General features: G+C 39.6%; 1 protein-coding gene across 2 annotated transcripts in view; it reads right to left on the reverse strand.

Moving 5' to 3' along the window:
• Positions 1-26,890, reverse strand: part of LOC109043025 (uncharacterized) — a 90,532-nt gene that overhangs the window by 58,947 nt on the left and 4,695 nt on the right. Inside the window, exon 1 of one of the 2 annotated variants that reach the window (XM_019060049.2) lies at positions 20,775-21,343. The exons of the other annotated variant lie outside the window; for it this stretch is intronic. The gene's annotated coding sequence lies outside the window, so the exon portion shown is untranslated. Of the gene's footprint in view, positions 1-20,774; positions 21,344-26,890 lie in introns of those variants that run through there. 2 annotated transcript variants of the gene reach the window in all.

A 26,890-nucleotide genomic window follows, 5' to 3' on the forward strand; every position in this document is an offset into this window, starting at 1 on the left:
TCAACAGTCTGCAGTCTGTCTCGCACGCGAATATTCTGGGGTCGTCTTCGCATTTCCGAGGGCAGTGAACGACAAAAATAGCAGCGAATCTACATTATTGGATACAATCCCTTCATTTGCTTCTCTCCGCTCCCTGACGTGGAGTAATGTTCCGTAAAGCTTCTGGGAAACGTGCTTGCGATCATTGCTTGTGTACGCTCTCTGGTCGCTACGCAGCCCATCCCCCGGAAGAAGCATTTTCGATCATATTCCAGAAATTTAAAGAAAGCGGGCTCGTCTAGAGGTTTTTACTCTCTAATAGCCATAAAAATTCTCAAATTAGCTCAGTAGATCGTCTGAGCGAACTATTGAAAACAATGTAAATTTTAAGTGCCAACAGGAAGAACTCACGGTTTCATCACCTGTAGTGAAAACCTAAATGTTAATTCAAAACTCGGAGAAGACGGCTGATCTAGGGGTTATTTCGCGTCGATATCCGCAAAACTCACGGAATTAGATCAAGTAAACTTCAGAAGAATTCTGAAAAAAGGAAAAATTGGAGAGGTAGAGAGCTTATATGCATGATGCTAGGAGCAGCCTTCTTAAGATTTTTTTTTTATTTCTAGGATTAAAGGAGGCTCGTGACTCGTGAAGGAAAGAAAAAGATGAAGAAGGGGTGGTTGAAAGAAACAATAAAAAAACAAAAATATGATTTTTGTACAAAATTTCGGCCCAATCCAAAAAATGTCACTAATTACCAAAAACAAAAAAAAAACAAAAAAAAAACCAGGCACCCAAAAAATATGATGGCAGTACCGTTTGGATTCATCATATAAAAGGAAATGATATCAAAACGGCCCAATTTTCTCTTTCATGCCCATGCAATATACCAAACACCCCAACTTTTTTCACAAAAAAAAAAAAAATAAATAAATAAATACCTATAAGGTATGATGACCTGAACACGTTTATTGGATCCATCGCTTTAAAGGAGTATGATATCAAATCGGCCCAACTTCTCTGAAATATGCCCATCTCGGATCAATAATTTTTTTGAGACCTTCCGACTCATCGCTGAGGAGACACTGATCATTACTTGACCCTTAGTATATGTCCTTGTTTAGATGTCAAAGAGTTCCTTATGAGAACTGTAATGAATTTTTTTTCTTTGAAGAGATAAAATCAAAAAATCGTCATAAAATTGAAAAAAAAATTCGAAGAAAAAAAAAGGAATGGGCCGGCCGGCCGTACATACAAGTGGTAGATAATATAGGGTGATTATCGTCTCTCTTTCACATATACATGAACAAGTATCATCGTCAAAAGGAGGATCAGTCCTTCTTGAAATCGTCATTGAAAGATAGACTGAAAGATATTCACACATGAGTGAACAACTTAACAACTTTCAAGCAATGCCATATTCTTTGTTTGTTTCTGATAGAAGGCCTTACAAACTACTGAACCTTGGCGTATTATTGCGAATATTATGTGCCTCCTACTTACAATGCTTCTTTCTTAGCAACTTCATGGATGTTGGCAAGACCGGGTCGGTCACCCATGCCAAAATGTTGGGGCATACCAATGTATCTACATTTCCCCCCTTTTTTTTGTACGTGCCGGCCGGCCCATTCCTTTTTTTTTCTTCGAATTTTTTTTTCAATTTTATGACGATTTTTTGATTTTATCTCTTCAAAGAAAAAAAATTCATTACAGTTCTCATAAGGAACTCTTTGACATCTAAACAAGGACATATACTAAGGGTCAAGTAATGATCAGTGTCTCCTCAGCGATGAGTCGGAAGGTCTCAAAAAAATTATTGATCCGAGATGGGCATATTTCAGAGAAGTTGGGCCGATTTGATATCATACTCCTTTAAAGCGATGGATCCAATAAACGTGTTCAGGTCATCATACCTTATAGGTATTTATTTATTTATTTTTTTTTTTTTTTTGTGAAAAAAGTTGGGGTGTTTGGTATATTGCATGGGCATGAAAGAGAAAATTGGGCCGTTTTGATATCATTTCCTTTTATATGATGAATCCAAACGGTACTGCCATCATATTTTTTGGGTGCCTGGTTTTTTTTTGTTTTTTTTTTTGTTTTTGGTAATTAGTGACATTTTTTGGATTGGGCCGAAATTTTGTACAAAAATCATATTTTTGTTTTTTTGGAAGGATATCACGTATTTTTGGTATGACTTCTACGAAGTATCAGGCAAAGAGAGTTCCCATTTTAAATTTAAAAGTTGTTCCCGCGGGCGCGAGGCAGAGAGGAAACGACCCCCCCCCCCCCCCCCCCTCGAAAGCGGCCCACCTTTTTTTAAGGAATTTCGTTCAAACCGCATGTCAATAATCTGTAATCGTTCTCGAGACATCAGTAAGGAAGGATCCATATTTTTGGCACACCCTGTACGTCACAGAAAAAAAACCGCAGGTCAGTATTGAAATCGTGACAAAGTTGGGTCACTTGACGTAATGCCTAATTCTCATTGGCTACGAACGATAGAAACTACAGTAAAGCGCATTGACTTATAACGCAATCTAGGTCGCGCGGTAGGTAAGACAGCTAGCGGGGTAAATCAGGGTAAAGACGCGCCTTCCGCTTAGTGGATACATCCGGATATACGAACGAAAAGTACCCGTATCAGGCAACGGCACTGGCATGACAGGCATTTCCATTGTCTCGGTCTCGGACTTGCTGGGTGTTGCTGAGTTGCCTATCGTCCCGCCTGAAGGGACTCTAGTCTCGCCGAAATTTCCTAATGCGCAGTCTAAGCCATAGATAGTGCATAGAGAGGTTATGATAATTATGTTATTGTTTCGTTTGGAAATTTTGAATCGGGTTTGAGCAAAATAGCATTGCAATTTCAATTTCTCCTGGCTCCTGTCTCTTTTTCTATGTCATATTATTTCTGAAATTAATAACAATATAACTTCTTGAATGGTTTTCTCATTGTACGCACGAAACATTTTCAATTTTATGCTGCCCCGAGGAATAATACTTCCAAATGTGACCATTCTTGATTTTGCATGATTCCTTCTCTCTCTAGGTACCTTTTTCGTTGTGAGTGAGTTTTCTTTTATGATTCTCTGATTACTGAGGGCACAATGCTTGGGCACAATGTGCCTGAAACGAAAAGTTGCTACTTACTTGTTTACTATGTGCATTCCTATCCAGACATCATATGAAATCATCTTGGTACTTGCGTTAAATCTTTCCGTTCATAAGGAGATGGTATACAATAAACTTTAGTTGTGATGACATAAATTTTCTCAACTGCATGCTGATTATTGAAACTATGTCAGTACGACAAGGCAAGACAGCCCTATCTTAACCGTGCAATATATCGCATTTCGATCTCTTATCAGACTGCTTCAAACTTTCAATAATCGGCCTGCTGCAATGAAATCCTTTTATAGCTTTCATCATTATGATTCTCCATTTGGCCATTCTGGTCAACTAGAGTCCACAAAGACACATTGACTTTAAACGCGCAACAGGGTGAAAGGGAGAGTGCCAGTTTAACTAATAATGGGTTTATTTTCAATGATAAAATTAACCAGTCTATTTACTGTCACACCTTCAAAGTGGGTGAATGTGTCAGGCAAGAACCCTGATAATCAACAACTTCAGAGCTGCTCTTAATATAGGACTTCTATGTAATGTTCCATCTCCTGTGTACAGTAGGCACAAAACCAGGATTTACATTAGAGGCATCACCTGTGTTAAGGGATACCTTTTATGTCTTACATTATCCAACATTTTTTTTTTGGATTCTTGGAACTAATGATAGAATGCAAGCTAAATTCTGCAGCTCAGTGCAGGACCTCTATCATTTACGCTGCTTATACCTAGTTATGCCTGCCAGGTCCTTTGACCATTCGAATCGCAATTTCTCCGAGCTCCAATTTCATCATCAGTAATAACATTGCAAACGCGTGATACCGTCTCATAAAGACAGTAAGCAAAGTAAGTATTTATCAATATTTTTAGTTTTATGAGAGATGTCTCTAAAGCTATGGCATTCTGTATCTTGAGAAATGTGACCAGTTCACTCGTCATTGGAAAAGATAAACAGTAAAAGTTGATGCTTCCGCAAGCAAAAATTACAGTTACCACAACTGAAATTTCGATCTCAATAGCATGAATCTTCTGAACTGTAATGAAACAGTTTGATAACATTTCATTTTCAGGAGCCTTTATCTGCCAATGCTGGTCATACAGAGTCAACAGCGATTGAGTTTCAGTGCGTTATCAGGGTACAACAGAGAATACCACTTTAATTTTTGGTTTTCCTTTCAATAACATTTCATTTTTATGAGTCTGTATCTGCCAATTCTGGTCATGCAGAGTCGGCTGCGATTGAGTTTCAACGCACTATAAGGGTAAAACGGAGAGTACAATTTTGATTCTTTGTTTTACTTTCAAGGATGGAAAAAAACAGTCCATTTTCTGTCACACCTTCAGGCATGAACTTTTCAGCTAAGGACTCAAATAAATGACAACTTAGGAGCCACTTGTCATGTATGGTTCTTCTGTATTAGTCCGTCCCTTTCGTACCGTAGACCGAGAACCAGAGGTTAAAGTATAAACATCACCTATATTCAAGGCTTAATTTTATATCCTATGCTATGTGATCCCTCTCATACGATTCTATCGAGCGAATGATTCTGCCGGTAAGTTAATTATGTGGAGCACCATCATATCTATGCTGGGAATTGCCAGGGAGATTCTGCAACCATCCGATTAAGGTAACTCTCACATCAATACAGTGGCAGGTAAAGTAAGCAGGTATTTATGAGAGATTTCTCAACTCGGGCATTCAATGCCCACTTTCCGTCAAAGAAGATGCTCTGTTGATATACTGTTGCAGCCCAAAATATTTATCACAACTAATATTTTTAGTCGCCTCAGTCTCAATCGATAGCTTTCATTATTCTGCCAGTTCTGGCTACCCAAAGTCCACATCTAATGAGTTTTAACTCACTTTCAGGGTGTGCCAGAGAATTAATTCCTGTATCCATTTTCCGTGCTAAATGAACCAGCTAATTTTCTGTCGCACTCTCATAGTGGGTAAATTTGTCAGGCGAGGACTCAGATAATCTAGAGGTCAGGCGGCACTGATGTATTATATCGAACAGCTGCTCTGTATTATCTCCTATATGTGGTAAGCAGTGACGGCAAGTTTACGTCTCCAGGTACTGCAAATTTTAGCCGATGTATAGAGAGGTTATCATCAAGGATATCCTGCATTAGTTATAGCATTTCAATTTTATCAAACCAATGAAATAGTAGCATATAGATACATACCTTCTGTGCAGGTCAATATGAAAGACCTTGATTTGAAGAATTTTATCCGAACACAGGCTTTGATGATTCAATCAACTTCTGACCCAGAATCAAGGAGACTTGATAATAATCAAATTAACAGCTAATGCTTGAAGTCAAGTATCTTGGATGTTGTGACATTGAGTTGATTTCATTGAAGCGGTTTCATTCAGTGCTGCGTAGCTTCTTTAAGTAGACACATAACCAAGACTGGCGGTGAATGCGTTAACCAATTTTCCAATATAAAGCATCACAAGTCTATGAAAACATACAGGCTTTAGGCACCAGTTGCATGATACACTGAGAAAACACACATCAACTCCGGAGGAGGTAGGCTGCCTGGCTGCTAGCAAAATTTTAGTAGAAAGTGGAAACGCAGATTCATTCCCACCGATTGAGATCCCAGACACACATCATCGTATTGAGGGAAAGGATGATTTTCTGGTGAAAAGTTGCTGAATCTTATTAACGAGAAATAGTATCTCGGACTCACTGTAGTGGGATATCATCAATCATTCATGAACAATTACTTGAAAAGATCACTAGATCAGGGCCGCTGGGAAGAAATGGCAGGTTGATCCGAGTACTTACTGTGGCAACTAAATTTATCAAGGGTGCGGGAATCATAAAAGGATTATATAGAAATGGATCCAGTTATCTTCGGCTTTGATAAAATAGAAACACGCATCGATTAATCTATCTTATTCTTAATGTTAAAATTTAAAATATTTTAAGTCATAACAGCAGAAATGTAACCTGAAATTTAGCTTCTGGAGTCGGCGCTCACCATCCATCGCGCGGTTCTACGAGTTGTTTTCAAATTCAAATTTTTTTGAAGAATTAGGGACCCTACTTCTTTCGATTAATTCTCTTTTCTACGACAATATAAGTCTGCAAACTTTTCGGAAGTGGAATCCTCGGAGTCTACAGATTAAAATTATACCTAGTTTAATGGGTTTTATGCCGCCCTTACCTCCGCAGCCGTGACGACAGATCGATTTGAAAACATCAATAAATGACCTAATTATAGGTCGTTCTAGCTTATATCTCCACAATATCAAACATAAAAAAATGCATTTGTAGTTCATTAAACGCTGATTCAGAATATCTATAGTTGTATAGGGTTTTTTTCTACGGTTATACCTGTAGGTCGTTAAACTAAATCCCGGGCGGGCGAGCGTTTCGCGGTCTTTTTCATAGCCGGTTTTGTGAGTCCAAAATTTGTCGTTAAAGCTTAATAACTTTTTTAATATTTAACTAAATTTAAAAAGGGTGGGCATTACATGTAGAGCTGAGCATACTCTACCCAAATATTATAGGGTTTTTGGGCTTTACTTTACGACATAATTAGCAGGAGAGCTAAATGGGCCGCAAACCGCGCAGAAAAGCCCGATTGAGATGTTTCCTGTATATCTAGTTAGGCAGCAGCCACCCGTCGTTGTCAGATTTTTTTTTTTTTTTTTTTTTTTTTTTTTTAAATTTTTAGGGGGAGTTTTTTAGGATTGGGCCTGGGTGGCTACCGCCACCTAGAATTTGGAGACAACATAGTGACAGAAACGTTCTCTCCAAATGACAAGCTCGGTAAAGATACAAACACCGCGAGTCCCGAGGGCAGAAAAAAGGCAGGGTCGTGGGTAGGAGGGAACCGTGAAGAGGACAGGAGAGCACGGTCAGTTTGCGGTGAAAATTTCAATTTATGTTTCAGTGGTGTGGCGTGCTTTGCGATATATCGATTGTTGTAACATTTAAACCTATGGAAAAAGATCGATGAAACAGGGTGTTCGCGGCGAACACCTTAATAATCGATTCTTTACCATAGGTTCAAATGGCATGACAATCGATACATCGCAATTCACGCCACGCCACTGTTATGTTTCCCAAAAGCTCACCGAAGAGGAAATACCACGTTGCCAACTCTCAGAAGTCGAGCGCTCGTCATACGAAATGATTCGGAAGGAAGATCCCTCGGGATGGAGAATTGGCGGGTAATAGGTCAAAATGTCCAAGAAAAAATGTCCAAAAGTCAAAATGCCCAAACCCTGAATGCCTAAAAATTTAAAAAGGCCAAATATCAGTAATGTCCAGCAGACAAATAAGTCCAAAAGTAGGCGAATGTCCAAATATGGAAAGAGTAATTATATAGGTACTAACTGTTTGTTGTTATGGACAAGAATAACTTCTCTTTTTTTTGCTTTTTATGAAGCGGGGTAATATTAGCCATGTTTGTTATGTTTGTCAATATTACTTAAAATTTGGAAAATAAATCATTAATGCATTTTTAAAAGTAAGAATTTGCCTGCTCTCATGAAAAATTTTCTCACCATTTTTCCCTAACCTGCATCTCTCCATTATCCGACGCATCTGTTTCTATGGCTGCATTCACAAACAGCTTGCAAACCTGCACCCGAAACTCCAATGACAACTCAACCAATGCCTAATCTCACATTTGGACATTTGCCTACTTTTGGACTTATTTGTCTGCTGGGCATTACTGATAACTGGACATTTGGCCTATTTTAGATTTTTGAGCATTCAGGGTTTGGACATTTTGACTTTTGGATATTTTTTTTTTTTGGACATTTTGACCTATCACCTCTGAAGTAGTGCCGAAGGCAGAAAAAAGGCAGGGTCGCGTGAAGGAGGGAACCGTGAAGAGGACAGGAGAGCACGGTCAGTTTGCGGTGAAAATGTCAATTTATGTTTCCCAAAAGCTCACCGAGGAGGAAATACTACGTTGCCAACTTTCAGAAGTCGAGCGGTCGTCATGCGAAATGATTCGGAAGGAGGATCCCTCGGGATGGGGAATCGGCGCCACTCCGGAGAACAGTGACGCGGAATCAATTTGAACCGAAGCGCAAGCCAGTGAGTTTAAACAATGCAGACATTTCCCGACCGCTAATCGCCGTGGACAATGGCCCGAAATACGGCCGCCGAGCTTTGAGGGAGGGTGCCGGTGCCCCTATCAGAGCTTGCGGCTATCAAACGGCCAAGGACACACCCCCAAAAAAATGTTTTTTCCCCTCGTGTGGAATCATCAATGAACACACACACACACACCCGTAATAGAACCGTCGTCGTGAGGGGCACAAAAAGTACGCACTCGCGCGGGGCTTCAAAATTTCTCGGGTTTCTTTTATTTTTCTCACTATAGAAATTCTAACACTGGATTCGAAGAAAAAAGAAGAAAAAGAGCCACGATTAATCTCAATTCTCTTAAAAATCATCCCTGCAGCAAATGTACTTTTCTATCTCTTCTCTGATTATGATCCAGGGGCAGTGTCAAGTCTTGAAAGCAGTTGGCAACACTGTTAATCCTCTATTTAAATCCACTAAAGGCCTGGATACACGCTCGAATTTCCGTCAATTTCCGATCGAAATGATGACAAAAATGGCGGTCGGGAGTTAGAAATAAAATTAATTAAAACAGTGTGTTAATTGAAATAAGCATGAAGTAAGCAGGGTTGCGTGGAAATAAGACGAAGGATGAGACCCACAGTTCCTTTATCTACCATCTAATTTTTGCAGGCCGCAAAAATTTGATGGTAGATGGTGCGCACCAGTTGCCATTTGATCGGAAATTGATGGAAATTTTAGCGTGTATCCAGGCCTTTTTAGGTGAGGCAAGCTGTCTCATCAAAAATCGATTGTTTACATAAATCTAAATGAAAACTCAGGCCGTCATTTTATGGACAGAAGTGAAATGATGGCTGATTAGTCCCGATCTCGTTGATCGCTGAAAATTGCATGTTGTGGCCCACTTTTCAGGGCACCACTCAACGGTGCATCGGTGATCTCCATTTTCAGCGTGTGAAGTCGGCAAAAGTATATTTGAGTACGATGGAAGGACCAATAAAATTCGGCTCCAGGGACCTCGATTTTAAAAAAACAGATCCACAGATGGTTGTTGACGGTGGAATGGAGATGGGCCGGCATCGACAGCGGGAAGCGCGGCGAAGGACGCGCCGATCCATGTCATCAGAGCACCGCATCGGCGCACAGTGGATCGAGTCAATTAGAGACGTCGGACATGAAAATGTTGACTAAAACTGCAAATTTTCATGTTTATTTCATCACATTTTAAATTTTAAGGGGTGCCTCTTGAAGAAAATTTTATGAGGAAACCAAAGGAGCCAATTTTAGAACCTCAAAATTCTGTACAAAAGGAGTTATAAGCGTTTAAAGTTTCCAAATTTTGTCCGACCTCTCCTATTGACTCGATCCACTGTGCGGCGGGGACCGGGAATTGAATTTGAATGTGCGGAATCGGTTTTTAATCTGAGGCGGCGTCACGTCACGTCATGCGGCGTCTCCATCTTGGGGCGGAGGGCACCCGAGATGGAGGTTAAATGGATGCAAAACAAGAGTGAACCCCGATGAATGAACGGGTGCATAATGAATGAACGACGACCGACGACGACGCCCGGTGAATGGAAGCCGAGACGCGTGCGGACGACGCGACGCCGCCGTTGCCGCGCCCACGTCCAAGTACCACGTTCCAGTTTGACGTCATCGCAGTTATGATCGAGGGCGTCGAGAGCGAAACCTCCTGGTGACACCTGATTGTTACGGTTACGGAATCGTAAGGTGGGGACGTTTTTCCGTAAGCAAGGAGAAGGTTCTCGTTTTGAGTAGGTACATTTGTATGCGTTTTACGGCGGATCCGGAGGCAATTTACGTTCGAACAGTTTTTTAGCTGCAGCTGATTGTCTTGCGTAACATGGTCAGTAGCGGGCCGCGGGTTCCACCGGCCGAAAATAGAAGGAAAACATAAGATAGGGAAAAAGATGAATAAAATTGAGAAAGGGAGAGTAAAAGTTGCATTGCTAAAAATTTACGGGCCACAAAAATTCGGGCTCCATTTAGTGATTTTTTTTTTTTTTTTTTTTTTCCCATTAAAATTCACGTTTATGATTTCAGACCTAACGGAATTTGAGTTTATCAGTTTTGAACACTCAAATTTGTCAAAAATAAGCTAAATCTTCTCTAAAGTCGACTGAGAGGAATCCTTTTTTCATGATTTTCAGGCGGCCAGGCCCAGCAAACCCCCCTTCTTAAGGACGAAATTCCTCTTGAGTCAGACCTACCCTTGCATTGCCCAATGCCCCCTTCCCCCTTCAAGCTACCTCCGGATCCGTCACTGAACACAGTTTGCTATCACCTCTTCGACAGGTATCGACTAATTGGACGTATTTCTATCAAACGGAACTATGTGCATTATGACGTGAGCCCTGTTATGCACATATTCTTATGGGTCTCAGGGCTCATGCCTTAATGCACATAGTTCCGTTTGGCAGAGATACGTCCAATTTTCATTGAAAGCATGAAAATAAGTTTTATGTTTGGTTCCAATTTGATACAATCGATTGGGAACAATAAAGGCTCATTTCTCTCTGATGTATTGATTTCGAGTACATTTTGTGTGTTTAACATATTCTAAGTGCATTTTTGGTGATAAAACATGTCTCGATGTTTGGAGGTCCATTCGGCAACCGGCTGTTATGATCTGATTGAAAGGTCGCGAGTGGCGAGTGACCAGTATCCGAAGACGAAGATAGATGATTGAAGAGCAAGAGACCTCACGTCGCGGAGCATCACGCTCCTGATTTCCTCTTCGTTTCCTTCTCGAGTCTCCGACCGCGCGCGAGCCGCTACTACCGAATCAGTTCTCAACGCGCTATTACGGCGCTTACGTAAAAAGGACGTAATACAATAATTTCTGCCATGGCAAATCCGCTCATCGACTGGAAAGAGAGCGATGACGCTTTATCGCCCGACCTTGGACCGTAATTATTCTGGAGTTATGATTCCTGAGTTATTGGAATTGGGGAACCTCCCTCGTCAAGCGGCCCAAACTCTAAATCTGAGCGATAATTTGAGACTTTGCTGATAGCTAATAGATTACATGGATATTTTACAGATTGCCTTACTGGGGGCCAGAAACTTATGAAAATCAGCCCAGTGTAAAAAAGAAATAATTTCGGTTCATGTGGAAAACTTTTGGTCCAGGTAACCAAAGTTTTTGGTCGTAAAAACTATGAACTTTAGTTTGGGTAACAGTTGGGTTATTTGGTAACGGTTGGATTATTTTTAAGTCACTCTTGAGGGCGCAAAACACCGCGCGCTAAATATTGACTTTGTTTAATGTGTCTATGGAATATTGATTCACTCAAAAACCTTTGAAACAAAAAAAAAAAGTGCAGTGTATGAAATATTTGAACGTCACAGAGACAAATATTTAGATCTATCACCAGAGAGAGTCTCGCAAAAACGCGTATGTACAACAGTCCCATAAAGAATACCTTATGCACCCTTTCTACTTCATGCCGCTCGTATAATCTCTGTAAGATCCGAACATGCAACTATTTTGCCTCTGAAGCCGTATAAATTGCATAATTCTCAATTTGAAGGAAAATCTTGAAGTGTAACCGGGAGAAAAGTAATACCCTCCCTCCAGCGTAATTTCAGATCCTTTCAATATTCGTATAATTAGTGACAGAGTTACCACGCATTCGACTCCGCATGATCTTTATTAAGCTTTAAATGCTATTTCCACCGAGGTTTGGTTGAATGTCCTTAATTAAGTCTCCTCGATGATATTGATTCTGAAGAGTATTAAAACCCACCTACAGTGACTGAATTGATCAAGAGGACGTGCAACAGTCAAACAATTTTTTTTATAAATACGGTATTTTTAATATTGCCGTTTCAAGTGCTTCATTTAATTGCTAAACGGAATCACTAGATTCCGTTCAGAGACTTATCATGACCGCGGTTAAATTTAAACCGTGCGGTGTTTAACATTACTCATTAAAACAAGTTTATTCGCATGCATTTTGTAATCACCAGGGTGCGCATGACTTGAATATTGTGTTGCATATGAATGAATTCTTTAAGAATAAACTCACCGAAGTTTTGATGATATCTTTTTCAATTTTGGTTTTCCCTTCCAAGTTAACGGTTATTCAAAAAGCTTGCAAAATGTAATTGAAGAGATAAGATTTCAAACGCACCGATTGACATTATTCTCCGAGTAACTGTCATGGCTAATTGCATGAAATACACGATAAAGACTTTTGTCAGTGTTTAGTTCTGTCTAATTTTGGTGAGAAAATAGATTCTTGTTGCGAGTATAACATCAATTGGGAATTATATTGTTGATTCGTTCCCTTAAAGAGGTAAAATACGGTATATATTCTGTTCGGTAGAGAAGAAATTCTACTAATTATCATTATTCTCGTGGCCCGCTAAATATATTGACAGAGATAGTCAGGTGTACCGTAATCGTGGCTGGAAAAATTTCAGGAGGAGGGGGACATGGGTCCATTTATCCGGGGAGGGAGGGAGGGTCAATTGGTATTGAGCGACCACGCACGGTCTCAACTTTTCTGGTGGCGCCCAAAGGTCACGTCACTTCCGGGTTACGTTAACTGCGTGATGACGATTGAGAATTGAGATACTGACAGAAATATTGAGAGTGTAACCAGGACTAATATCTTCGAAATGGGTAATCGATCATGCGAACTTGCACTTTTGGCCAATGAAATGACCAGAAAAGGCATTGCGTCATGTTCAGCTCCCGTTTTGATCGTGTGAAAACGTCCTGACATCGCAACGGGAATCGAGATACACGCGACTCTGGCTCACGATCAATGGACTAGAAGGAGCTAGTAGGAGGAATCTGAGTCAACGGTCATCAGTGCGTGTTTGCGATTTTATAAGCTACGCAAGGTCACTTTTTGCAGTCCTGCTGATTACGTATTCATTCATCTTACTCGTTTCGTTACATCGAAAGTTTACACAACAGTCCTGTAATGTACGCATCGAACGTGGAGTATTTCTCAAACCACCTGCCGGTTATTTGGAGTACGATCGGTGAAAAATTGACGATGCCTGGAGCGTGTGAATCGGCTGCAAAAAATTATCTACAACTTTTATCAAATATTCCTCAACGTAGCCTCCACGTATTTTAGAAACTAAACTGGCGTTATAGAAATAAATTATACATTTTTCACTAAAATAATGGAAAAACGACGAAAGGTGAAAGATATCTCTGGTCCCGATAAAACGACTTCTAAATCTCACGCGAGAAACCGCAAAACGCTTCACACATTCTTGTTTTGCAGACAAAAGAGCTTAACTACATTTGAACTTAGCAACCTTTCCACTTGTAAATTTAATATTTAACAGGAACCTGCCGGGCGATTCGAACAGAAAAGTTCACTGATTTTTAAGCTGACCACATTAAAAAATCAGCAAATTTTTAGACGGTAATTGCACAGTTATTTTCTTGTAAAAAATTGCATTGTTTAGGTTCATTTTACAATTCGAAATGAAGTTACGTTCCTTCATCCTGGAGAGGACGGCATGTCACAACACCGTAGGATTTGCCGCACTGGCACTGCGAGATGCTTTGCGGTTATGGTCAAGAGTTGGGGTTTGAAGGTAAGCGACCAGAACGTTGTCTGTTGGTCATCAAAATCCTAATTTTCCGCGCCTATATTATCACCTTGTAGGTACAGTCAACGTTATCGGGTTACACAAAAGCATCTTTTCACGGCTACGCAGGTCTAGGAGTCAGAAGCCGCACTTTTGAATCCAGCACAGTATGACGTCATGGCGCGGCGCCTGTCTCAGACGGTCTTTGACATTTCCGACTTTTGTACCGTTCGAATACAAACTAGACCTGCTAAAATAGAGCTAAGCCTGAGTCTAATTTATTCAGCTTTTTATATAATATTCAGAATTATTCATACGTGACGAGGAAAAGGGACTTCAGTCCATTGAACAAATTCTCAAGAGTGCTATTGAACCAGAGAATGGACTGTTGTTCTACAAACATCATGGAATAAAAAACACCTAAAATGTCAAATCAAATCACGGTTATTCTAGAGCTCACTGTTCTCAGGACGGAATTTCGAGGAAAATCTATTTAAAATTCTACTTGCCGGATTCTGCTGCTGGATTAAAATGCTACTTTGCGCCCTCTGTTTGGCATAAAAATATATTGAACCGTTCGCAATAAGTCATTCTTCAGGACACAATAGAGTTTTACATCGGAAATTTAAAATCCAGTTTCTCGATTCGATTCAGCAAAAATCGCACTGTATGTTGACGATTTTGTCGCCTTGGACTAAGGCTTTTACTCCCGTGGCAGTCACATATTTATATAGGGTGATCCAAAAGTCTGGCACCATCAGCACTCAGCACTATGCACTACCCCTGTAATTTTTAAGGAAATGGAGATGGAGACTTGAAATTGTGTGAGCGCTTGAAGGTCAAAGAAAACTATAGTTACTTTTGGGAACTCCCAAAAGGTTTTAGGAACCACCGCCTGAGAAGGCTTGCATGCAATCCCTATTTAGAAGTCGTGCGGGCCTTTTGGACCATCCTGTATGTTTGGGTGAATTCATATTTCGAGATGTGTCTACTTGGCCCTCCTTTTCCTTTTCCACACCAAACATTGTATTAATAGAATAGAATAAAACTAAACTTATCATTATTTTTTTCCTCGCGTGTTCGAAGAGCAAAATTGATCATTTTAGCGCAGCATATCGATAGCTAAAAGGCAAAACCACGTATCTTCATTGCGGTGTTTCAAAATCTCTGTTCCTATTTACATACAGGGTGTACCAAAAGTCCGTCCCACCCCTGCTAACTTTTGAACGAATTGAGCTAGGGTAATGAAATTTTGGGAATGTTCCTATCTCAAAGGGGGCCATCTTTTCGGGCGGTCAAAATTTTGGTTCCTCCTCAGGGGGGGCGCGGGGGGCCCCCAACTTTTTTTTTTCAAATAGCAACCCCTATCTTGTGATATATCTTTCAAAAGAGCATAAAAAACTAAGAATTTTGGCGCAAACCGCAGATCAATATCTTAATTTTTGACCGAGTTATGATAGGTCAAAGGTCAAATTTGACCTATTTTCAAAAACTCATAACTCCGGTTCAAATTATCGTAAAGAAAAAAATAAAACGGGAAAATCTACCAAATTGTGTCCGCTTTTAAGTAAAAATTGCAGAAATCACATCGCTGTAATTTTAAGGGGGGGCTCGGACCCCCAAATACGTCAAATCAAAGGTCATTCAATTTTCCCGCGAAAAAAGGCAATTTCCCCTAGATTTGCCTCCACATTATCTCAGTAAGGTCAAAATTAGTTCAACATTACGTTGGCAAGTCCCCAAATTTCGGGAAAAGTTAAAAAAAACGAAATTTAAGGTGATTAAATTTGACCGTTTAAATTTCGTTTTTTTTTAACTTTTCCCGAAATTTGGGGACTTGCCAACGTAATGTTGAACTAATTTTGACCTTACTGAGATAATGTGGAGGCAAATCTAGGGGAAATTGCCTTTTTTCGCGGGAAAATTGAATGACCTTTGATTTGACGTATTTGGGGGTCCGAGCCCCCCCTTAAAATTACAGCGATGTGATTTCTGCAATTTTTACTTAAAAGCGGACACAATTTGGTAGATTTTCCCGTTTTATTTTTTTCTTTACGATAATTTGAACCGGAGTTATGAGTTTTTGAAAATAGGTCAAATTTGACCTTTGACCTATCATAACTCGGTCAAAAATTAAGATATTGATCTGCGGTTTGCGCCAAAATTCTTAGTTTTTTATGCTCTTTTGAAAGATGTATCACAAGATAGGGGTTGCTATTTGAAAAAAAAAAGTTGGGGGCCCCCCGCGCCCCCCCTGAGGGGGAACCAAAATTTTGACCGCCCGAAAAGATGGCCCCCTTTGAGATAGGAACATTCCCAAAATTTCATTACCCTAGCTCAATTCGTTCAAAAGTTAGCAGGGGTGGGACGGACTTTTGGTACACCCTGTACATACATGAGTCGCTTTCACAGCGCTCTTTGGTGCTTTACGACGCCTAATCGCCACAAAGCTCGGTCTTCCCACAGGTCATCAGGGAGTTGACAATCTCTCATCTCATTTAGCACCCCCTGTCGCCAACCTCTCACTGGGCGTCCCCTGCGCCTCCTCCCCTGGGAGGCTTGATTGGGTTCCTCAGGAGGAACCCAATCAAGCATCTTTTTTGGCAGCCTCTCTTCCGTCATCCTATTGACATGACCATACCAAACAAGTTGTTTGGTCATGACGTCGAACACGATGTCATTTTCGACTTCCATTATCTGACGCACTCTATCATTACGGACCCGATCTCTCCTAGAAATTCCTGCTGACCTTCTCCAGAAATCCATCTCCTATTTAATTTATTTTGTACTATTTATCTTTTTATTTAATTTATCCTATTCAATTTTATTCCTATTTTTTCCTTGTTCATATTTAATTTTTTAAAACAACAGAAGAAAACAGAGAAGGCAAACTATACATATAGCTGGAAATGTATACGAAATATTCTACTAATAGAAAAGAAAAATCAAAGAAATTTTCAAGAATTTAAGTTGACCAATTTTCCAAAGAAGAAATAAATTATGACAGGACGTATGCGACGTCGCAAACAGGGACACGCGGTTTTGCACTTTGGCCATCGATATTTACGGTAATTATATGATTAATTATCAATAATTTTTGTTTTCCTTCCACTATTGGTCGAATTTCTTTCCATTTGTTGGAAAAAAAAAACAAAAAAAAAAAATCGATTCTAGTCGACTAAATTCTAATCGCATTTGGGAAATCGAACCACGCTCGTACAGTAGTTCAGCCTGATTATCAGACCGTGACGCTTGAGGACCAGAAATCAGGCGAGTGACTATTTTTCCGGTAACTTCCTTCCAAACAATTTTAATTAAACCACAGATTGGAGTTTCCATGAGGTGTGCCCCTCCGTGCTGCTTTCATTTGTTGGTCTTAAAGACAAAGACACGTCAGAAAACCACAACCTCGACGGATCGCCATAACAGTGCTCACGGAGAGCAAGTATCTTTGTGCTTCAACAAAACGTGGATCTTACGGTACGGTTTTACACCTGAGACCCTCTTTTTAAAAGGCGCAAGTGGAGTTTCCTTAAATGGTCAATGACAAAATCAGCCGGCCGCAATAAGATTTAAATCATTCGAGCCTGTTATTCACACATAGCTTCAACGCGGAGCCTGCAAACACTTCAGAAATGCGATACAGCAGACCTTGCCTGGCCGAAAATGAGAACTGGATTTCGAGGACACGGTGTCAACAACTATGTTTTGCTATTCGATTTTATTTATAGTCCGGGTAACCAAAAACTTCGTGGTCTGCGGATAAAAATTCAAACGGTAAGCGGAAACCACAAGGTTTTCCTCGAGTTATAAAGACATCACAAGGGTGACACTGACAATGAGTGTTCTACTGTCGTGCTAAGGAAGAACGCCGTATGGTAATACGGATGTTGCCAAATTCACCCCGATTAAATATTTATTTTTGAGGATGAATGAGTATTTTTTTTCTTTAAGGAATCAATGCAGATGTACCTATACTCACAGATTTTTTTCTAGAAAATTTGGACTTCATCCTAATAATGTGGCAACTTTCAAATGCTCTTACGGCTTTTTTCCATGGCACGTTAGTCTAGTGGCCCGGAAATTTTTTCTGAGTAAAGTAGGTTCATCTTATCTTATCTTTTTTCCACGACAAAAGACAATAATAAAAATTTCGCTGAGCCTCGGCATATTTTATTTTAAAATATTTCGGCAACTAGGACAGCATTGGCCGTCGAGTATAGGAATTCTTCCGTTCTTTCAAATGACCACCAAGTGGCCACTCTACAGATATTTATATGCTTTAGAAACTGACACTTATAGGCACTTTTCCCCGGCTCATATCTATTCAAATATAATCATATTTACTTCTGAGAAATTCGAAACAATTCTCACGTAAATTTCGTGACATACTTCATGCAAATTCCGTTACATTCTTTTTTTTCCAATTGTGTGTAGATCATCAAGATAATATGAAAATACTCAACGCTGAGACATATAAATAAAGCTCTATATTTTGAAAATAACCGCACAAGACAAATTTTGAATAAATTATGAGGATCGTGATTATAAAAAGATAATTATATAAGTATTTCTTTTAATTTCTCCACCTCGTGAGCATTTCTGGTTAGCTATAAAAAGTGAAAGACTGCACATAAATTACGATCATTGAAATGAGTGACTTAAATAACTCATACTCACAGTAAATAAGGAAGCAGCTCTCTACCAATTTTGGAAATTTGAATTCATAACCCTTTTACCGATATTTTATTTGCAATCGTTGGTGCAGCGCTGCAGCGTGAAAGCTACGACACCTATAATTACAGGCGTCCATAGACGGCTTCAGGGAGGGAGGGCATAGGTAGGGGGTGTACGCTCAGAAAAAGGAGAGAAAAAGGGGAGGAAATAAAGAGGGAATTAGAACGGAGGAAAGAAGAAAGAAACACGCTTAACGGTAATTATTCCTAACAAAATTGACTTAAATTGCACGTTTGATGCTTTAAAATTTTGAAAAATTTCCGAGACCCCAGACCACCTCCCCCCCCCCTTCCGTGCGAAGTTTTCGGATCCGCCCATGGAAGCGCCTTTATAAAAATACCAATATGATTGGTTATGACGACCATTAATTATGAGTTCATATATAACACCCCTGCCATGGTAATTTTTCTGAGCGTATTAATTTATCAATAAACGAGCAAACGATTTTCCTTTCTCAGTTCACCATCTAGAAGCTATATCCTCAGGACCTCACCTTCCTTGGTATCCTGAAGAGCAACGGAATGAAAAGCTCGCGAAAGAGTGGATGCAATTAGCCTAATCAGTGATACAATCAGATCTTTCTCGAGTATCTCCTGATCGGCCTTCAAGCTTGGCAGATCTCAGAACGCAAACCGACAACGAACTGCTCGTCTGCTCACTGTCTACGTCTACTTGGATCGCCTCGTCCTCCTCTAGACTCTGGAGTGATGCTAATGAGGATGTGAGAACAGTAGCATCTCAGATTCTTCACGTCTGTGCATGTGTGTCGTCAGTCCTCCCACTCAACTTGGGAGCGATGAAAGTTGAAAATATAGGGGAATTTCGTGTGACCGGTGTGAATGGGAAGACGATAGTAGTTGCAATTGAACGGGTTATTTGAACTAGATTTTGGAATTAGGAGCTATAATTTCCAGCCCATCCATCCGTGAAACACTCATATCCATTAGGATAGGAAATCTAATGGAAATTGTGTCGTTTCTAAACTGAGCCAGATATTGTGGTTTCCAATTGCAAAATGCTGTCAATTTGAAGAGGGGCGTGACCGCCGAAAGTCAAGTTTCGAGAAAAACTTGATTTCTCCGACGTTTCTTCATGATTGTGTGCGGAAAAATTAGCTAATGTTCTACAACCATCCATGTAAAGATCACGACCACACGAACAGGCCAAGAAAAATCGAGCAAGAAACAAAATATTTTAAAATTTTGGCGGATACGTCCTTTTCCCAAAATTAAGTACTAAGTAGTGCTATTTATATTTTAATTGTATTTTTAGCAGTATTGTGACAGTAAAATAGAATGCGTGTTTGATAAAAATTTTAAAAATCATAGTTTGTGGCCATACTCATAGTTTTTATCATCAGGGAGCACCCTACGCTTGATGAGGCGAAAAAGGGAACTATACCTATTCATAACCACGACGCATCTACTTAAACTAACGCAAGACATGCTCCCATTTTATTTTTGAAGTTCACTGTTTTTGTTTTGAAAAAAAAAAAGCATCGATAAATTGTTTATCAACACTCAAAATATAAGAAACCGCAATGCGTTTGAAATTGTCTCAATGGATACCTACTTGAAACAACTATGTAGCTTCTGTTGTCAATGAAAGATAGATCGAAACTGCTGGAAAGAAATCGAACTACTTCAAAATTGCTTGGCGAAGTCAACGTTCTGAAAGACATAATCGTCTTCAGCTACATGAGTAAGGGAGTGATGTAACTCATTCAAATGGATTGATTTAAATTGTTTTTTAATGGAAAAATAATGGCTTATGGTCGCACCGAAAGGCACAACAAGGGAAATCAAGAGAATTCTCACACATTCGACATTATACTAATCGGTTAAGCCCTATGATTACTCTTTATCATAACGAACGAAAGATAACATCAGTGTTATCAAACACTACGAATGCTCGGAGGCAAAACCAATATTCACTTCTAACGACTACACCTGGCTTTAAAAAGTAGGAAATTTTAGAGCTGAGGAATATCGAGAACAGGTTAGATTTTTTCAGAGAAAATACAGTTCACATCCAAGAATGTTTACATAGCAGAGGCTCAATTCCGAGATGCTCAAATAGTAATAATAACCAAACAAAATCGTTTCAGAATATGTAGAGTAAACGAGAGAACTCCGCGAGCTGAAAAGTGAAGGGAAAGAAAAGAAAAAATTGCCTCCTTAGATTATAGTCTATATGTATATCCAAAAACTACGCATTAGACTTCATTCAAAACGAAGAATTCTTTTTGAGATCGAGCAGGCTGATTTTGCAAAGGAAAGTTTACTCATGCCTACCTGTGATGACTTCGGTATTTGTTACTCAATGTAAATGCGTTATAACTTAACAATACAATTCTTTTAGCACTAAAATAGTGATACCCTCTCAGCGCACAGAATACGGATAAACACAGCACTAAGTCAGCTAAAACACCAAGCCCGCGGAGCACAAACTAACTAATTGCTAAACTGCGTCTTTTGTTCAGCACTTTCGTACGTCAAAGCGAAGTTATTTCTGAACGATAAAAATGCCACCGCCTCGGATATAATAATACTAGTTTGAAAATTGCGCCATTGGTTGTTTTATTTTTGTCCTATATCTTTATTTTTGTTAAACAATACTATGCTGAGAGTGACAAAATAGCGAAAAAGCGAAGTTAGCGAGGTCACTCTGATAACGGCGATAAGCCGGAGTGGTGGATCAAAGTGCTAGGAAATCGCTAACGCTGCATATTATGAACTTTCTATTCACCCGACAACGACATTTTCGCGGGGTGTCAATAGAATCAACAACATTTTTACCAACATTTAGCAACGCAATTTCATTCACATCATTAAAATGTTTAAATATATTAACGATAGAAGCCTCCTCAGAGTAACATCTCGTCAACCTCCGGCCGAAGTATCACAAGCGCTGGGACGTTTGAAAATTTCCGCCACCATTTTATTTTCTTTTAAAGAAATTGTTGGTTGAATCTTTGTGAAAATTTCACTGAATTTTATCGGCAGCACAAAGAAAACTCAGTGAAATTTTTGGACAGCTTCGTTGAACAATTTCTCTGTAAAAAAATAAAATGGCGGCGGACATTTATAAACGTCGCATGGCGCTTGTGATACTTTGGCCGAAAGGTGCCAATCTCCAGGTCCGGCATTCCGCCTAATTTTTTCCCCATTTTATTATTATTCATTCATTTTTCTCTAGTGGCCGTATGCTTTTCCGTTCTTTAAAGGTTAGTATTGATTTAGTATTATGCGATCTATATTTATGCGGAAAGATAGTTAAAATAAAATTAAATAAATTGAGTTAATTATATGCGTCGCACGTGTATGAAAGCACCCGACAGAAGTAGAATAAAAACCTTTCTCTGAGAGGTTTGTTTACACGAACTTGATCTCATGAGCTCTGCAAATGTTGAGGTCGGTATATAACATGAAGTGTTCACCCTTTGAGTAGGCCCTTCAGAGAAGCAGGAAGATAGCCGCTCTATCAAGAAACTAAGGAAGTTAGGCATACATGCAAACTTTCCACAACTTTCTCCGTCAATAAACTAGAAAAAACTCAAGCATGCTCGAGTATATGCAACACTTAAAACTCGAATAGAGAAACGTCGATAAAACGGTTTCAAGGTGCCCCTGACTGGGAGCCTGCTCCTCGGAAAGTGTTTTCGAAGACTGATTTAGCGATTAGCTGACACTTAACTTTGATATAGAAAATGTTTTACGAGTCTTTGTGAAGAAATAAATGCATCGAATAGAAGACAATTGGACTACATTTTGCAATTAGGAACTATGAATTCCGGCCCGGTTTAAAAACAACGCATGTCCCATTAGTTTCCCTCCGCACATAAGTGTTTTTTCAGATGAGCCAGAATTTATAGCTCCAAATTGCAAAATGCAGTACAATTATGCGTTTCAGTAATAAAACATAATTTAATTTTTTTTTTCATTTTCAAAAGTAGAATTTCATTCCATTTGGTATATTCTACTCTGGAAAATTATCGGGTAATATCTAAAAAGTGTCTTCAGAGCGCCATTATACAAGCTGCTTAACGGATAAAAGAGGCTGCAAGCATAGCGAAGAGGAATGGAAAACTGGAGCGCCTTGATTTTTTCAGTGCGCAACACGCGCAACCCCAGAGCGCGAATAGTTGCGTCAATGAAGTGTTTTAAAGGTCCTAATCATTCTAGCTTGTTAAAGCCTAGAGGTATATCGACTGAACAAATTTTCCTCTCAGTCTCGTGCTTGTTTACCTCTCTTTCCTGTCTCTCCTTGTTCTTATCCTCTTTTTTATTCTTCCTCTTCATTTTATCGGCGCGTGCACCTGGGATCCTTCATAACCGAGTTGATAGATTGAAGGCACGTCCATCTGTATGAAAAATTAGTTGTCAGGGTGAGGAGGCTCACTTGCTACAATGAGCGCAATATCCCTGCCACGTCCCGTTCGATTCCTCGCGACTCTGTTTCGTCGGACTTCGACGCCAACGCTGTGGATCAACGCTTCATTCGGCCAATGAATCATAATTTAAATTGTCATTTTGCTCGGTGGAGTGGAAAAACAATTAAGCTCATTTGAATCCCGCGCGTCGGTATGGATGGCGGAAAGTCAAAGCTGCTGTTAACCTGCTCTCGGCTCCGAAAAGCTTCCGCTGTGATTAAATTATTATATTGCATCCCTATAATTGGGAATTTTCGGCATAGCTTCCGATAGGAAAGAGGGGTTACCATAACAAGGACTAGCTGTACTATGCAGACACGGCTAAGCTCAAGTCGGACGATAAGAAAGGGGGATAATAATAATAATGATGATGAAAAAGGAGGAATGTTGAGGAAAATGAGACGAGAAAGAAGGAGAAGCAGAAGGAAGAAGGACAAAGGCGGATCCAGCAATATGGAAACACCGGATTTCCTCCATTTAAACCTATGCTAAATAATCAATTCTTGGCAACAAATTGGCAGCGATGGAATCTCTCACAGCCTTTGTACCAACACGAGTTGAATTTTTTTTGCACTTAGGTATGAGTTTATTTGGGGAATTCAAGCGGATATCGGAACAAGAACAAAATCTAGTCCGGTCAGACCGTAATTGTTAAATTTATGCGATCTTCATGAATGTACTATTTAAACCAAACGAGTTTTTAATGCACTTGAGAAGAGGGAAACACAAGCATTATCGCCAACAGTAAGGAAACGTGAATGATCGATTATCGATATTTTCCCATTTGAAGCTACGGTAAAGAATCGATTATTAAGGAGTGTGTTGCGAACACCCTGTTTATCGATCCTTTCCCATAGGTTTAAATGACAGATCAATCTATACATCGCAAAGAACGTCATGCCACTGGTCGCCAACTTTTTGCACGTAAGATTAATTCGGCCAAGTTTGTTGTGATATATAGCTAAAGGTCAGAGGGATACGGCAATAAAACTGCAGTCTGAGCTTGTATCGATTGATGCATTTTGTTTGACTGAGCCAGTTCTTTTCTGGTTCATGGATTATACGCTACCATCAGGTCAGGTGAAAACAAATTATACTGAAGGAGGTCATTGGCATTTGAGTTCCCTAAAATACTATTTTTGTACATAGACGGGGAAATTTCAGACCGTTTTAAACAATAAAGTCAGGCGGTCTCATTTGAATACTGGTACCAACGAAAACCAGGAGCGAACTTTTCAGCTTTCGCTTGGAAAACCGGTTTTTCTTTTCTTTTTTTTTAATAAAAATGGAAATATTTACACCATACGTGACTTTTTCCGGAAAAAGTTAATATTCGGAGATGATTTTCTTTCCCAGTGTGCAGTTTTCTGAGACGGACCCGGAAAAAAAGAGATTGCAAAAATCTGAAATTCATGAGCTTGCTTCAACAGATATACCTCCGCGGTAGTGATTCTGCGAAACGGTGCAAAAATGACTCAAATTAGCTGACGTGTATTAATACGCAGACCAAACTATCTTTTGTTCAGTTCACTCTAGGCAGAAATGGCAAAATATTCTCACGCACTAGAAAATACACCGATTGCTTCTAATTTGAGCTGGTCTGGCTGCAAAAATTTGAGCGCAGTTTTTCGCACCTCTGTCGATTCCGAGACAATGGACGCTCACATACTTTGGCTAAACGAGTTTCGCAGCACGTATACCTACTTAATTAATTTCTAGCGGCAGGAGCCTGTAAAAATTATTGTTCCATTTTTAAGACGCAATGCCTCCGACATTTTAATTTTGCTACAGCCGCAGCATACTTTAAAGTATTCTAGTCAGTGATGAGTAGTTTGAGCTTCTCCATCCACTTCTCATTCGAGAAATTTCATCCAGTCTCAAAGTCTCAAATAGACCTCTCGATCTTTTAAAATACTGCGTACCTCTACGGTTTTTCAAACCTGGTTCACACGTTTTGGATTGAATTAATCAGACGGAATGACCTTGATGGTTCATAATTTCGTTACTTTAACAAAAGTTTTGTTTAAGTGCCTTAATTTGCGCATCATCTTAGTGTTTGCCTTCACGTCAATATGAAAAGAGCACGAGGAACTTCTCGTTTGTATTTGACATATATTCCGTGCCACCTAATCAATGTAGCACCATCAGGCTGCATATATTTGGATATCTGAAACATACGTTCGTTGATTTGAAGAATCAATCGTGAGATATTTTCAGATGAACGCGCTAAAAGCTCATCTCTTGTCAAGAGTACATAAAAAGAACATGCTGTACAACACTACCAACAAAAAAAGGAACTTTTCGGAGCGTATAATAATTTCTGACCCTCTCATACATCGCGACCTTTGGTGCCTTAACAATTAAGAATAAATGAAGGGCTTGGAGGACAAGGCGCATAAATGAAGTTTTTTCTATTTCGAGAAAAATGTGTTTAAAGTTTCGAAATTATGGATTCGTACGGCGGAAAGAAAGTTCGAACTGACTTGTTGATGCCTACAAATGAAATTTGGGAGCGAATTTTTCACAGAATATACATTAAGACTAGTTTTACTTGAAATCATTAATGAGCCTAAATGAAGGGACCAGAGGGTCTTAACTGCACTGCACCGTTTCAAAGTTTTACTTGCCAAATCATTTCTTCGTCCGTGGCAGCGCTTGCATGTTTCATATTGAAAATGTTGTGGAATTCACCTGATATCATTAGGAAAATTCTAAGGAAAAAATGTTAAAATTCAGTCCGAGATACATTTTCGGAGGATCGCAAGTTGCATCTTTTGCACTATTTAATAAGCTGAACGACTAAGTGGGTAGATGCGGATTGCTATTTATATTGCAGTGGCGTGGCGTGAATTGCGATGTATCGATTGTTATACCATTTAAACCTATGATAAAGAATCGATTATTAAGGTGTTCGCTACGAACACCCTGTGTATCGATCCTACATCGCAATTCACGCCACGCCACTGTATTGGAATAATTATTGTTTTAAGGATGTTTTAAGGAATGTTTTAAGGAAATCTACATATACTAATGGCTTAATCATCCACTTTTGTAGATAATTCACATTTGCTCTCGGGAAAATAAATTGGCTGGCGGAATTTTGCAACACTGTGCTGTATAATTACGCACCTCTGACTCTAATCGTTTTAATTTCCCTCCCCTCCGAAAATTCCCTTAGGAAATCGAAAGGAACCCAGAAAATCACGCTATTTCCTCGGAAAACTCGAAGAATTTTCGCAACATTAATTTTGAGATTTTTGCTCGAGGATTTCTTCACTGGTGGCATGTTTTAAGCCTCTCGTTGAGCACGTATTCATTTTTCGTACTTGGAGGGAAATTCAGTCCGAGCGGAACATTTTGCTGAGCCAGCGCATAAATCTGCTGAACGAGGAGAGAAACAACTCGTGCCGCCAGTGGTTGCATTGAGCGTTGAATTTATTCAGTTATTCACTGCACAGCACAGCCACTCTCATCATTTGTCATCGCTCGCATTTCGATGGGAACCGTATTCCGCGATCCTTGCACTTAACAAAATGACAGCAACCAGCCCATTACTGTACTGCCGTGCTAAGGAAAAACGCCGTATGAACCTTCACGCGTTGCCAAATTACCTATGATAAAACACAAATTTCCTGGTGAACTTTTGAATATTTTCCTTCCAATTTTTCAGCTAATTTTGTTCGCAATTTCACCCAAAGTCTCTGAAAATTCCAAGGAAAAATATTAATAACTTTCCTCAAAAATAAACGTTTTATCGAAGGAAGTTTGGCAACTCTCGAATGTTCATACGGCGTTCTTTCTTAGCATGGCAGTGTAGCCATCGTTGCCGATAGGAAAATGGGTGATTTTGATTGATTTCCCCCGTGTGGAAAAAAAATTATGATTAGCCTATCAGGGTTCAATGATTGTGGAGGGTGGAAGGTGAACTATACCATTTTAAGGGAAAAGGGTTGAAGAATTTATATTTTTAGCCTTTCT

Source organism: Bemisia tabaci, unplaced genomic scaffold (genome assembly GCF_918797505.1).
Source record: "Bemisia tabaci unplaced genomic scaffold, PGI_BMITA_v3".
Classification (NCBI taxonomy): Eukaryota; Metazoa; Arthropoda; class Insecta; order Hemiptera; family Aleyrodidae; genus Bemisia; species Bemisia tabaci.